General features: G+C 43.7%; 1 protein-coding gene across 1 annotated transcript in view; it reads left to right on the top strand.

The window, feature by feature from the left end:
- The window catches only part of LOC136865943 (luciferin 4-monooxygenase), a 181,575-nt gene that overhangs the window by 48,816 nt on the left and 116,544 nt on the right, over window positions 1-16,215 (top strand). The gene's annotated exons all lie outside the window — the stretch shown is intronic.

Raw genomic sequence — 16,215 nt, 5'->3', positions numbered from 1 at the left:
TCGGTACGACGTAAAGCCAATTGTAAAAACTTTAATTCTTAATCCGTTTACCCTTCAGCGTTGGTTTTTTCCCCTCGGACTCTGCGAAGGATCCCACCTCTACCGCCTCAAGGGCAGTGTCCTGGAGCATGAGACTTTGGCCCGGGGGATACAACTGTGGAGGAGGACCAGTGTCTCGGCCAGGTGGCTTCACCTGCTACGCTGAACAGGGATGAGATGGGAAGATCGGGAGGGACAGGCAAGGCAGAGAGAAGGAAGCGGCCGTGACCATAAGTTAGGTACCATCCCGGCATTTGCCTGGAGGAGTACTGAGAAACCACGGAAATCCACTGCGAGGTTGGCAGAGGTGGGAATCAAACCGCCCTCTACTCAGTTCACCACCCGAGGGTGAGTGGACCCCGTTCCAGCCCTCATAGCACTTTTCAAATATCGTGGCAGAGCCTGGAATCGAACCCGGGCCTCTGGGGGTGGAAGCTAATCACACAAACCATTACACTGCAAAGGTGGACAATAACCAACAACATCAATAATAATAATAATAATAATAATAATAATAATAATAAAAATAATAATAATTGTACCGGGCGGTACACCTCCACGCCGCTAATTCAAAAGGTGCGCCAGTTGAAACTCCTCTGCTGGAGGAAGTCTGAACTTTATTGACGGTATTAATTTTCTACTTTCTCAGAAGATGTCACTACCTGTAAATTTTGGAGTTTTAGAACTATGTCATTTTTGATGTGTTTTTGTTTTGCTTGAAGTAAGAAGTGTGAACTTTCTCTTCTAGAGGACACTACTGAAGAACTACAATAGTGCACCCTAGTGCGAAGAAAAAGAACTGTTCTTTGGTGAAAATTTTATTTCAAAAGTTTGTTCTTTGTTAAATTTCTTTTAGTCATTGGTTAAGTTGGCAATATTACCCCTTTCTTTCCCCTTGTTTTAAATCTAGCCAATCCCGAATTTCTGAAATTAATTTTCCACCAATAATGTGTTTCTTCTTCATCTTGTGTAGGGGTTTCTCTTCATTCTCCAATAAAGTGATTGTGGGCGGGTGTTCTCATTCCCCTAACGCCTAGAACCTTCCGCGAGAGTATATAAACTTCTGATTTTAGGGTCTCTGGGCCACTTCTGTTCCATCTTTCAGTGTGTAAAGTACATAGCAGGGGGCGGGAAGCGCCTCTTTCTTCGGCAGCGGTCAACAACAAGGTAATGGCCAATTAATAACTTCTTTCTTTGCTAGGTCAGCAGTTTAACTCTCGGGGCGGGTCCGAAGCTTTTTCCATTATGTAACCTTCCTTAAAATGTAAAGAAACTTGTATCTATTTCATCTTTTAAACTGCATATCGGGATAGAGAGTGCTTAACCCTCTCGAGCTCCCAATCATATTGTTTTGAGGTGAACTTATTTTTCTCAACCTATTCTTCGTTAATATAATGTAAATTGTTCTTTTCTGAAGTCACCTCTGTAGTATGGGATTAGCCCTTGCATTAACGGCCTAGTGCCAAGTAGGTTTTAAATAAAGTGTATTAGGAGTGCGGAGAGCCTCCTTTCAAGTTGGTATTTTAGAGGCCATATAATTAACCTTTTCTCACTTAATAGGCCTCAGTAGATTGGGTATTTTACCCCTGTGTTTATGTCCGTTGAGGACAGCTTGAAGGTGGAGTTTGGTGTGGCCTGGGAGAGGCTTAAATTTGAGAGCGAGTGGCTCTTTTCCGTAACCGGAGTCTTGTATGCCTCGAGGAGGCTTTACGGTGTAATTTGGAGCAAGTGCTCCAGGGTTTGATTGGGGTCTTCTGCCCCATTGTTGAAATTTGTATATCGTAAAGTTGGGCTAGTTGCTCAAGAATTGTGTTTTCAGGGCTCGAAGCCCAAATCCTGTAAATACTGTAATTGTACCTTGTTGTCTTGCTACTCCGTACCTGCCATTCTTGTTATTTCTGAATTTTGGAAAGAAAATATAACCTTGTTAAATTTTACATTTAACTTAAATTCCGTAGTTGGAGACCTATTCACACCCGCACCTTCTTTCACCTCTACCTACCACGGAAATCTCTGTAACAAGTGGTAGCAGAGCGTGGTTGAATGGGTCTCATTTTAGCCCCTTTTGACGGCTAAATATTGTTCTGTTCCGAGCTCTAACCATTTTCTCAGTTGCTGGAATTTTTGCGGTTTTCAAAATTGTTCTGTCACCATGCCCGGCCCTCGCGATGTTCTCCATCTTAACTATTTGCGCAGGGAAGAGTTGATCTATGAGTTAACTATCAGAAATGTACAATCTGGAGGCACGGTTGCAGTAGACACAAACAAGCTTAGAGAGTCCCTAGATTTGCCCATTTCCATCCCCAATTTGGGAGAGAAAGAAATTGACGACTCTCTTTCCACGATCACGGAGAATACTACTGGGCTAGCTTCTGTAGTTAGTTTTTTTGATGAAAATGATCCTTCTCCTAATCAAATTAAGCGTGTGCAAGCTAGGCTGTTTCATTTTTCAAACAGAGTTAACGATCTGTTGTCTCTAAAGTTGAATGACGTTCAGAAGAAGGAAGCTAGTGCGCTGCTTGAAAATATTTCTGAATTATCTAGCAAGGTCACTCAATTGTTAACTGCGGAAGTTCCTCCCAAAACTGATCAACCCGCCACGATGAATGCGGGGAGCGAGGAAGAGCCTCCTAAGGGAGAAGTCAATAGGATAACCGTTGCTGCTCAAACTATCTCTGCCCCATTAGACAACGAGTCTGAACGCCGTAACTCATTGAATAATGTACGTTCTGAATTAACCTCTTTGCCACTTAAACCTTTACCGATTATGTCACCTGGGTTCAGTAGTTTGCCCCATCCATTGGCAATGTTAATCAGGGGTATCTCTAAGTTTTCAGTTAATACCACCAGTGAAGTAATTTCATTTTTAAGATTTCTAGTTGAATTTCAGGATCATGCCCTTGTGTTTTCTCTTTCCCCGTGTCAGATTTTGCAAATCATCTATCCCTATGCAATAGGTATTCTCTCAGACAAAATAGTTAGAGCCATTGCCGAGCAATCATCAATTGAAGACTTCCACGCCCACTTGCTAGCTAACTTCATCCCGGCTAGGGCAAGGTCCTCCCTTATTCAGAAGTACTATTATCGTGTACAGCGTTTGGATGAAAACTTGGCTGACTTCATCCAAGATATTAAATTCTATACTAGGGTGTTTGCTCTTCACTTTCCGGAGGACCAGATTGTACAAGCCATTGTGGAAGGCATTTCACCATCCTACAGGTCATATTTGTGTTTCGCGGCGTGCCCGCAAACCTTCTCTGAACTTGAGGCATTGGCCGTCTCAGCGGAAGGAGTTAGATACGCCGATTCATTGCGTGTCGCGAAAGAACCCCCGCCTTCTTTTAGTAATACTCGGCCTCCACCTCGCCGATCAGTCACACCCCGTAAATGCTATGCTTGCGGGTCGCCCGACCACCTTCGGAACAAGTGCCCATTGCTCAAATCTAGTGTGACAAGGAAAGGAGCTGGTTCATCACATGGCTGTTTTAAATGTGGGGCTTTCTCACATATCGCCAAGAATTGTCCCAATTCGAATAGCACCCCCTCCTGCTCAACTTCTGGTGCAACTTCTAACAACAATATAAAGTGACTAGTGCCTTCGGCTGAGTCGATTAATCCATCTTCCCGAGACTCAGCCCCGGGTAAACAGATCGAAAAATCAGGGAAATTTCAATCTTCAAATCCATCCCTTGAATGCCGCAAGGAGTGTCTTAGGATTGCGGCGGATACCCCCGCACCGGTTCCTTTTCTTAAGATTGAGTTAAATAATGAACCTGTAACAGCTCTCTTAGATTCAGGCAGTGTTTGTTCGATTATTTCGGCTGAATGGTATTCTAAATTGAAATCTGTTTGTAAACTACCTGACTATGTCTCATCTCCTGTTCAATATGTTTCGGCTAATTCATCTCCATTACAAATTCTAGGTTCCGTACAGGTCAAAATTCGTATTTTTAAATTTACATGGAAAACCAAACTGTTTGTGGCTAAGCATTTGTCTTGCCCCATCATACTGGGAGCGGACTTCATTTCTCACACTGGTCTTGTGCTCGATCTTCAGAGTAAGTCGTGCACATTCAAATTTGCGTTCAATTGTAAAATTCCCTTGTTAAAGTGTAATTCTGTATCATGCTCATCTATTTCGCCTACCCAGGATGAGATGTTGTTAGACCTTAGACATCTACCTGAGGAGCAGGCTGATGGTATTCGTAAATTATGTCAGTCATTTCCAGAGGTGTTCTCTGATACTCCTGGTGTTACTGACCTTATTGAATACAAAATCGAGGTCACGGATTCGATTCCTGTCCGTTCTCCACCTTATAGGCTTTCTCCACCTAAAATGAAGGCTCTGAAACAAATCATCGATCAGATGTTGAAGGACGGTATTATTAGGCCCTCTAAGTCAGCGTATTCGTCACCTATTTTTCTAGTCCCGAAACCCCAAGGAGGCTTCAGGCCTGTCATTGATTATAGGGCTCTCAATCGGAAGGTGGTGTTACAATCTGTGCCCCTTCCTGACCTTCATTCTTGTTTTTCATGGTTTCGTAAGGCCAAGTTCTTTACTATCTTGGACTTGAATCAGGCCTATAATCAAATTCCCCTTGCCGAAGAGTCTAAACATCTTACAGCGTTTGCCACGGATTGGAATTTGTATGAATACAACCGCGTGCCTTTCGGGCTCCCCACGGGAGCAGCTGTACTCACTAGGCTACTAGATAGGGTCTTCTCCGACATCAAATTTGAGTACTTATATCACTACTTGGATGATGTCGTCGTATTTTCAGAAACTTTTGAAGAACATCTAGATCATCTGCGAGAAGTTCTCGATCGCCTTCGTAAGGCTGGGTTAACTGTCAAGTTGTCCAAGGTTGCCTTTGCTAAGCCCTCTATGTCATTCCTAGGGCATATTGTGTCACCTGATGGTGTTGCCGTCGATCATTCCAGAACACAGGCCATCCGTGATTTTAAACCTCCTAAGGACGTTAAAGGTATCGCCAGGTTCATTGGTATGGTGAATTTCTTCAGGAAGTTTATTCCTAACTTCGCTAATAGAGCGGCGCCCTTGAACCTTCTTCGTAGGAAAGGCATCAAATTCGAGTGGGGTCCTTCTCAACAAGCCGCTTTTGAAGATCTTAAATTAGCTCTCTGTAATGCCCCTGTCCTTGCTATGCCTGATTTCTCAAAGAAATTCATCGTCCAAACTGACGCGTCGTCGTCAGCAGTAGCTGCAGTCCTTCTTCAAGAGACTGAACTAGGGAGGCGACCCATCGCCTATGCATCTAGGACTCTATCGGCTCAAGAAGCAAAATACTCCATATATGAGCTCGAAGGTTTGGCAGTCTTATTCGCCTTAGAGAAGTTCCGTCTCTATCTGCAACATGTCAAATTCGACCTGGAGACAGATAATCAAGCCTTAAGCTGGGTCTTAGGTAGGCCGTGTCGTACTGGTCGTATAGCCCGTTGGGCCATCCGTATTTCTGCCTTCCAATTCGATGTCAGGCATATCCGAGGTACCGAAAATGTTGTCGCTGATGGACTCAGCCGTATGTTTTCCAACGACATTGAGAACCATGAACCGGTCGATAGTTCATCTCCTCCCGAGTCCATGTTATCTGATGTTAATGCCATCTTAACAGATGCCCCCATGCTGTTTAGGAATATCGAGAAAAACCAACGTGAAGATCCGACGCTGGCTCCGATAATGGAAACCCTTTCTTCTGGGGAACGTGTGGTCCCTTATGTTCTGAGGAATGGTGTTCTATGTTGCCCTTCGAGGCAGGATAAGATGATGAAAGTTGTCGTTCCAGCTGTTCTTGTACCTATGATCTTCAAGTACTATCATGAGACCCCATTAGGGGGGCATCTTGGAATCTTTAAAACTCGTGAAAAGATTCGTGAAAGGTTCATCTGGAAGGGTATGGACGGTGAAATCCGTGAACTTGTAAAAGCTTGTAAATCTCGTTTGCTTAGTAAACCCACCATGTCCACCAAGGTAGGCCTTTCGTCTTCTCATCAAGCGTCGCGCCCCATGGAACGCCTGTATATCGATTATGTAGGACCCTTCCCCCAGTCGAAGGGAAATGCCAACAAATTCATCTTTGTATGTGTAGATGGTTTTACAAGATTTTCCTGGTTTCTTAGAAGTGAAGCTTCCACGGTGTGAAGAATTATTTAATTTATTTTCCGGGTTGAACCGTGTTGTACTTGTACGCATATCACGTACAGTTTGCCGACGTTTCGAATACATTGCAGTATTCATTGTCAAGGCGACTGAAATACCCCTACTCGATCCGAGGTAATCAGTCTCCCAGGCAGAGTTACACTACTAGAGTGGCCTTGATCTTGGCCTTTTATATCCTAGCCTATCTGGCTGGCGTAAGCCCTGGCTGTCTCGCGAGGCTTCTGGAAAGTTTATGTCACAGCCAGGTAGTGGGGGCTTGCCCGCGCTGTTATGTAATGGGGTTGCGGCCCGTGTGTTTATGTTGTGGTCTGTATGTCTTAAACTATGAATGATGGGCATCCAAGAATTACTGATTTTGTATCCTTCTTCTAAATTTATGTTATTCGGATGTTTCTTGATTTCGATAGCCTCGCGGATTTTTCTTTCCAGATTCCAAGGGATAGCTGCTAGGATCTTGGTCTTGTCAAATGATATTCCGTGCCTAGTTTCGTAGGAATGCTTGGCTACTGCTGAAATATCTGTGTTTTGGTTCTTGGTGTGACGGATATGTTCTTTTAGGCGGGTGGAGATCAGACGTTTTGTCTCACCTACATAACAAGCTCCGCAGCTACATTCAATGTGATACACTCCAGGGGCCTGTAATTCTATTGTGTCTTTTACTGGTGGTAGATAACGGGCTAGCTTACGGTGAGGTTTATAGATAGTTTTTATGTTGTATTTGTCCAGTATCTTGCCGATCCTGTCTGTAGTGTTTTTAATGTATGGCAGTATCGCTGTTTTCTGGCGGGTCAGTTCTTCTTTCCCGTTGTTTTCTCCTGCGACGGTCTTTTCTTTCTTCTCTTCTGATTTTTTGAGGACTCGTTGGATGTTATTGAGCGAGTAGCCATTTTTCCTAAGGGTTTCCGTGAGGTGTTCTTTTTCTTCCTCGATGTGCTCTGCGTCAGATATCGCTATGGCCCTGTTTACTAGTGATGTTAGGACAGCCTGCTTTTGTGATGGGTGATGATGAGAAGAGGCGTGTAGGTACCTGTCTGTGTGAGTGGGTTTCCTGTATACTGCGCGACTCAGCGTCCCATTGGGGTTACGTATTACTAGCACATCCAGGAACGGTAGTTTTCCGTCTACTTCTATTTCCATGGTGAACTGAATATTTACGTGTATGGAGTTGAGATGGTCGAGAAATAGCTGTAGGTTATTGCTCCCGTGAGGCCAGATTACAAAAGTGTCGTCTACAAAACGGAGAAAACATTTCGGTTTCAGGGCAGATGTAGCTAAGGCTTTCTGTTCGAAGTGTTCCATATACATGTTTGCTATTATTGGAGAGAGTGGCGACCCCATCGCGGCCCCTTCAGTCTGTTCGTAGAACTCCCCGTTGAAATAGAAGTAAGTGGCGCTAAGGCATTCTTTAGCTAGTGTTGACAGGTCTTCTGGAAGTTTCTGATCTAATAGCGGAAATACGTCTGTTAGCGGCACCTTGGTGAAAAGTGACGTGACGTCAAAGCTTACTAATAGGTCCTTACTTTCAATTGATTGGTCCTTAAGGAGCTGGATGAAATGTCGGGAGTCCTTTACGTAGGTTTCAGTGTTTCCTGTATGTGGCTGAAGTAGTCCAGCTAGGTAGCGGGCGATCTCGTGCGTGGGAGAGCCTATAGCGCTCACGATAGGTCGCAGAGGTATGCCTTCTTTGTGGATTTTAGGCAGGCCATACAATTTTGGAGGTATCGGGTCCGAGGATATCAGTTTCTTCTGTATTTCGGCTGGGATACTGGAATTTTTTACTAGTGTGTGGAGTTTGTTCTTAATGCGGTTGGTAGGGTTCCTAATTTTCCTGTATGTAGAATCGGTGAGTAATTGTTCTATTTTCCGAGTGTAGTCTGTGCGTGTCATTATCACCGTAGCGTTGCCTTTATCTGCGGGTAGGATAATTGTTTCCGTATCTTGACGTAGTCTTTTTAGGGCATGAATTTCTTCTTTAGTCAAATTGGATGGCGGCGGCTTTGCGGATCTCAGTAGACATGATACATCCTGTCTGATCTCCTCTGCAGATTCGGTAGGAAGGTGCCGGATTGCAATTTCTACTTTGCTAATTATTTCTTCTACCGGTATACTATTCGGAGCTACTGCGTAGTTGAGTCCTTTTCTCAAGACCGAGGTAGTGGGTTCACTGAGTGGCTTATCTGTGAGGTTTACTATTACATTCTTCTTCAGTGGAGCAGGTGGTTTCGGTTTCTGTTTTTGTAAGAGGCGGTTGAATATGTGAGACTGAAATATCACACCAAGAACCGACGGACTGACCGTATTCTTCACGAAACCAGCATAAAACTCCTCAGAGAACGGATCAGTGACACAAGACAGACTCTGGACTACCTCAACAATAAATTATTTCATCTCCACCTGCAACTTGCCAGCACTCTGTCGCTCAATGATTGGACCACGTTAGACAGCATTAGCAACACACAATCCCAGCGTACACTGGAACTAGCCACTGCCAAGCAAAACAAGAAATTCAACCGCCTCTTACAAAAACAGAAACCGAAACCACCTGCTCCACTGAAGAAGAATGTAATAGTAAACCTCACAGATAAGCCACTCAGTGAACCCACTACCTCGGTCTTGAGAAAAGGACTCAACTACGCAGTAGCTCCGAATAGTATACCGGTAGAAGAAATAATTAGCAAAGTAGAAATTGCAATCCGGCACCTCCTACCGAATCTGCAGAGGAGATCAGACAGGATGTATCATGTCTACTGAGATCCGCAAAGCCGCCGCCATCCAATTTGACTAAAGAAGAAGTTCATGCCCTAAAAAGACTACGTCAAGATACGGAAACAATTATCCTACCCGCAGATAAAGGCAACGCTACGGTGATAATGACACGCACAGACTACACTCGGAAAATAGAACAATTACTCACCGATTCTACATACAGGAAAATTAGGAACCCTACCAACCGCATTAAGAACAAACTCCACACACTAGTAAAAAATTCCAGTATCCCAGCCGAAATACAGAAAAAACTTATATCCTCGGACCCGATACCTCCAAAATTGTATGGCCTGCCTAAAATCCACAAAGAAGGCATACCTCTGCGACCTATCGTGAGCGCTATAGGCTCTCCCACGCACGAGATCGCCCGCTACCTAGCTGGACTACTTCAGCCACATACAGGAAACACTGAAACCTACGTAAAGGACTCCCGACATTTCATCCAGCTCCTTAAGGACCAATCAATTGAAAGTAAGGACCTATTAGTAAGCTTTGACGTCACGTCACTTTTCACCAAGGTGCCGCTAACAGAAGTATTTCCGCTATTAGATCAGAAACTTCCAGAAGACCTGTCAACACTAGCTAAAGAATGCCTTAGCGCCACTTACTTCTATTTCAACGGGGAGTTCTACGAACAGACTGAAGGGGCCGCGATGGGGTCGCCACTCTCTCCAATAATAGCAAACATGTATATGGAACACTTCGAACAGAAAGCCTTAGCTACATCTGCCCTGAAACCGAAATGTTTTCTCCGTTTTGTAGACGACACTTTTGTAATCTGGCCTCACGGGAGCAATAACCTACAGCTATTTCTCGACCATCTCAACTCCATACACGTAAATATTCAGTTCACCATGGAAATAGAAGTAGACGGAAAACTACCGTTCCTGGATGTGCTAGTAATACGTAACCCCAATGGGACGCTGAGTCGCGCAGTATACAGGAAACCCACTCACACAGATAGGTACCTACACGCCTCTTCTCATCATCACCTATCACAAAAGCAGGCTGTCCTAACATCACTAGTAAACAGGGCCATAGCGATTCTGACGCAGAGCACATCGAGGAAGAAAAAGAACACCTCACGCAAACCCTTAGGAAAAATGGCTACTCGCTCAATAACATCCAACGAGTCCTCAAAAAATCAGAAGAGAAGAAAGAAAAGACCGTCGCAGGAGAAAACAACGGGAAAGAAGAACTGACCCGCCAGAAAACAGCGATACTGCCATACATTAAAAACACTACAGACAGGATCGGCAAGATACTGGACAAATACAACATAAAAACTATCTATAAACCTCACCGTAAGCTAGCCCGTTATCTACCACCAGTAAAAGACACAATAGAATTACAGGCCCCTGGAGTGTATCACATTGAATGTAGCTGCGGAGCTTGTTATGTAGGTGAGACAAAACGTCTGATCTCCACCCGCCTAAAAGAACATATCCGTCACACCAAGAACCAAAACACAGATATTTCAGCAGTAGCCAAGCATTCCTACGAAACTAGGCACGGAATATCATTTGACAAGACCAAGATCCTAGCAGCTATCCCTTGGAATCTGGAAAGAAAAATCCGCGAGGCTATCGAAATCAAGAAACATCCGAATAACATAAATTTAGAAGAAGGATACAAAATCAGTAATTCTTGGATGCCCATCATTCATAGTTTAAGACATACAGACCACAACATAAACACACGGGCCGCAACCCCATTACATAACAGCGCGGGCAAGCCCCCACTACCTGGCTGTGACATAAACTTTCCAGAAGCCTCGCGAGACAGCCAGGGCTTACGCCAGCCAGATAGGCTAGGATATAAAAGGCCAAGATCAAGGCCACTCTAGTAGTGTAACTCTGCCTGGGAGACTGATTACCTCGGATCGAGTAGGGGTATTTCAGTCGCCTTGACAATGAATACTGCAATGTATTCGAAACGTCGGCAAACTGTACGTGATATGCGTACAAGTACAACACGGTTCAACCCGGAAAATAAATGAAATAAGATTTTCCTGGTTCAGTCCACTATTACTTGCCTAAATTCTATTTTTGCTTCTTTTGGTCCGTGCCAATATGTTGTGTCTGATAATGCTAAGGCGTTCACATCAAACCTTTTTCGTAAATTCTGTTTTGACTTGTCTATCTCTCATGTAACTACTTCTGCTTATTACCCTCAACCATCGCTGGCTGAACGGGTTAACCGTAATCTCAGGTCCGCGCTTATTGCCTATCATCATGAAGATCATTCCAGGTGGGACACGTCCTTGCATTGGTTAGCTTTTGCTTTGAATTCGGCGGTTCATGAATCACATAAGTTTACTCCAGCCTCTTTGATGTTCAAGTTTGTTCCCAACACGCCGCTCTCTAACCTCTGGTCTCTGAGTGACATCCTACCCGAGACAATAGATCCGGACAACATCAAAGATCTTTGGAAGAAGGCTAAAGCCAATCTTAAAGTCTCTCATGAAAAGGTTAGGGAAAGGTATGATCGTGGACGGAGACCCACCCCTTTGAAGGTAGGTGACCAAGTTATGGTCAAGAATTTTGTTCCCGCGGGCAAGCTTGCCCCCAGATTCCATGGGCCTTGTATCATTCTCGATTTCCTTACGCCGGTCACATTTTTATTAAGTAATCCAGCCACCGAGAGGATATTTAGGGTTCACCTGTCCCAGGTGAAACCGGTGTAATTTCTGTGTTAACGTGCTTCATATTATCTTGAAAGGAATATGAAGGTTATATTTTTTTTGAGTTTTCACTTTTAAGGCATTCTGCCCCTTCTATAATATTTTCTATATTTAAGCATTTTTGTAAACCTCCCCCGATTCGTTAAACTGCCATTCTGTCCTTACCACGGCCATTACCACGCTCCCGTCTCCTGCTATACACACCGTGGCTTGCTTATATTAAGTGCCATGGATATCTGCACGCCGCTGGCCCCTCAACCTCTCCACAAAGTCTGTGCCCTCAAAAAGATGATGGTACAACAATATTCTGCCGCCTAGCTTTAATGTTTCAGTGCCCCCGCAGCCGCGCGGCGCTGTGCCGCGAGTGGGTTTGAGGATGGGCCCCCTCGACCCCAGCGAAGACGACATGTGCACGGCGAGCCGGAGCTCTCCTCCCGGCCAAGGCTGATGTGCGGCGCACGACCTGCTACTTGCCCGCAGCCTGTATATCTTCACCGCGGGCGCGGCGTGTTTCAACACCACTGCTCCCCTCATAGTGCGGGCGAGCGGTATCTCAGGGTACTTGAGGGGTCCGAGCGGCCTCTCCTGGACGCAAGCGGCAACGGCCGATCTGGCCATTCAACTTAGTCTACATCAACTACATGGACATTCCAGTTCGACATTACTACCTTCTCTTGGATTTTTCTGCAATACCTGGTGGACTTAGAAATTTTTTTTTCTCAACTTTAAAAACTAAAGTTTATCTTCTGAATTCAACTTCTACAAGCATAAAGACTTTACTTCACCTGCAACAACAAAATTTTGAAACTGAATCAAACCATATTAAGAAAATCTTAAAAATATTCTGCAATTAATCTCCACATCTACATCAAAACTTGGACCTAGTTTTCAAACAAATTTCATGTGTCACCCCTGGAGGAACATTTGGGGGGGAGGTCTGTACCGGGCGGTACACCTCCACGCCGCTAATTCAAAAGGTGCGCCAGTTGAAACTCCTCTGCTGGAGGAAGTCTGAACTTTATTGACGGTATTAATTTTCTACTTTCTCAGAAGATGTCACTACCTGTAAATTTTGGAGTTTTAGAACTGTGTCATTTTTGATGTGTTTTTGTTTTGCTTGAAGTAAGAAGTGTGAACTTTCTCTTCTAGAGGACACTACTGAAGAACTACAATAGTGCACCCTAGTGCGAAGAAAAAGAACTGTTCTTTGGAGAAAATTTTATTTCAAACGTTTGTTCTTTGTTAAATTTCTTTTAGTCATTGGTTAAGTTGGCAATATTACCCCTTTCTTTCCCCTTGTTTTAAATCTAGCCAATCCCGAATTTCTGAAATTAATTTTCCACCAATAATGTGTTTCTTCTTCATCTTGTGTAGGGGTTTCTCTTCATTCTCCAATAAAGTGATTGTGGGCGGGTGTTCTCATTCCCCTAACGCCTAGAACCTTCCGCGAGAGTATATAAACTGCTGATTTTAGGGTCTCTGGGCCACTTCTGTTCCATCTTTCAGTGTGTAAAGTACATAGCAGGGGGCGGGAAGCGCCTCTTTCTTCGGCAGCGGTCAACAACAAGGTAATGGCCAATTAATAACTTCTTTCTTTGCTAGCTCAGCAGTTTAACTCTCGGGGCGGGTCCGAAGCTTTTTCCATTATGTAACCTTCCTTAAAATGTAAAGAAACTTGTATCTATTTCATCTTTTAAACTGCATATCGGGATAGAGAGTGCTTAACCCTCTCGAGCTCCCAATCATATTGTTTTGAGGTGAACTTATTTTTCTCAACCTATTCTTCGTTAATATAATGTAAATTGTTCTTTTCTGAAGTCACCTCTGTAGTATGGGATTAGCCCTTGCATTAACGGCCTAGTGCCAAGTAGGTTTTAAATAAAGTGTATTAGGAGTGCGGAGAGCCTCCTTTCAAGTTGGTATTTTAGAGGCCATATAATTAACCTTTTCTCACTTAATAGGCCTCAGTAGATTGGGTATTTTACCCCTGTGTTTATGTCCGTTGAGGACAGCTTGAAGGTGGAGTTTGGTGTGGCCTGGGAGAGGCTTAAATTTGAGAGCGAGTGGCTCTTTTCCGGAAACTGAGTCTTGTATGCCTCGAGGAGGCTTTACGGTGTAATTTGGAGCAAGTGCTCCAGGGTTTGATTGGGGTCTTCTGCCCCGTTGTTGAAATTTGTATATCGTAAAGTTGGGCTAGTTGCTCAAGAATTGTGTTTTCAGGGCTCGAAGCCCAAATCCTGTAAATACTGTAATTGTACTTTGTTGTCTTGCTACTCCGTACCTGCCATTCTTGTTATTTCTGAATTTTGGAAAGAAAATATAACCTTGTTAAATTTTACATTTAACTTTAATTCCGTAGTTGGAGACCTATTCACACCCGCACCTTCTTTCACCTCTACCTACCACGGAAATCTCCGTAACAATAATAATAATAATAATTGTTACCGTGGTTTGGTGGATTAGCAGAGGTGAAAGAAGGTGCTGGGATGAACAGGTCTCAATCTACGAAATTAAAGTTAATTTAAAATTTAACAAGGTTATATTTGCTTTTTAAGATCAAGAAATAACAAATATAACAGGTACTTAGTAGCCTAGCAACAAATCGAGAATGTACAATTACAGTGATTACAGGATTTGGGCTCCGAGGGCCAGACACACACTTCTTGAGCTATAAGCCCAACTTGACACATATACGAGATTCAACAAAGGGCAGAAGACCCCAATCATACCCAGGAGCTCCTGCTCCCCATTACACAGTAAAGCCTCCTCCAGGAACGCAGAAATCAAAATTTTAAGAAAGAGCAACCCGCTCTTAAAGTTCAAGGCCACACCAAACTCTACTTTCAAGCTGTCCTCCAAGTACATGAAAACAGGGGTAAAAATACCCAACCTGCTGAGGCCTATTAAGTAAAGAAACAGGTCAATTACATGGCCTCCAAAATACCAACTTGAGAGGAGGCGAAACTGCACTCCTAATACATTTCTTTAAAAACCTATTTGGCACTAGGCCGCTTATGCAAGGGCTAATCCCATACTAAAGAGGTGACACGATAGGAAAACTTATTACATTACGAAACGAAGAAAAATGGTTGAGAAAACGTAGTCACCTCAAAAACAATATGAAAGGGAGCTCGAGAGGGTGAGGCACTCTCTATCCCAATTTGTAGTTTAAGGAGATAGAATTTATACCAAGAGTCTATTACATTTTAGTGGAAGGTTACATGGTAAAAGGTTTCGAACCCGCCCCGAGGGTTAAACTGCTGAGCTGGCAAGAAAATAAGTTATAAAACGGCCATTACCTGTTGGTTGAACTGCTGCCCGAAGAAAGAGGCGCTTCCCGCCCCCTGCTGCGTACTTTACACACTGATAGATGTTACTGAAGTGGCGCAGAGACCCGAAAATCAGCAGTTTATATACCCTCGCGGAACATTCGAGACCTTTCATGAATGAGAACACCCGCCCACAAGCCTTTTATTGGATAATGGCAAAAACTACTACACTAGACGAAGAAGAAACACCGTATTGGTGGAAAATTAATTACAGAAATTCCTTATTGGTCAAATTCAAAACTGGCAGAAAGAATGACTGAATGACTGAAAGAAATTTAACAAAGAACAAACTTATGAACCCAAGATTTCTCCAAAAACACAGTTCGTTCACTTCGCACTAGGGTGCATAATTGTAGTCCTTCAGTAGTGCCATCTAGAAGAGAATGTCCACACTTCTTACTACAGGCAAAACAAAAATACATCGAAAACGACACAGTTCAGAAAACTTCAAAATTTACAAGTAGAGACATCTTCAGAGAAACTTGAGAATTAACACTGTAGTTAAAGTTCAGGCTTCCTCCAGTAGAGGAGTTTCAACCGGCGCAATGTTAGAATTAGCGGAGCGGAGGTGTACCTCCCGGTACAACAACAACAATAACAATAATAATAATAATAATAATAATAATAATAATAATAATAATAATGCTATATTACGTTCCATTAACTACTACTACGGTTTTCGGACTCAGCGAGGGGCCAAACTCCCGCAGGAGTTATTTTAGGTGCGTCTGATGTATTTGATCAGAATACCACCGGTCTGAGTCAGGATCGAAGCTACCAACTTGGGCTCAGAAAGCCAAAGGCTTAGTCATCTGAACCACTCAGCCCGGCGCAGCGTACCACTACTCCTTTGTCGGAAACCACCCTGAACAATCACTTAGGCCCGGATGAGGTATAATTCTGCACCTTATCCTACCGCCCATTGAGGGGTATTTTAAACGTTCGTCAGTCTTTTGGTATCTTTTCTCCCTACTACCGTACTCCTAAAAACAGGTGATTAAGATTTATTTACAGATGATGTGAAGACTACTGTATGATTCTCTTTATGGTACGAATCAATATTCATCACCGTTTTTAATGTCCGGCTCTATGGCTAAATGGTTTGCGTGATGGCCTTTGGTCACAGGGGTCCCGGATTCGATTCCCGGCGGGGTCGGGAATTTTAACCATCATTGGTTAATTTCGCTGGCTCGGCGGCTAGGTGTATGTGTTGTCTTCAT

Source organism: Anabrus simplex, chromosome 3, assembly GCF_040414725.1.
Source record: "Anabrus simplex isolate iqAnaSimp1 chromosome 3, ASM4041472v1, whole genome shotgun sequence".
In the NCBI taxonomy this organism is placed as follows: domain Eukaryota; kingdom Metazoa; phylum Arthropoda; class Insecta; order Orthoptera; family Tettigoniidae; genus Anabrus; species Anabrus simplex.
This window is presented reverse-complemented; position numbering and strand designations above follow the sequence as displayed.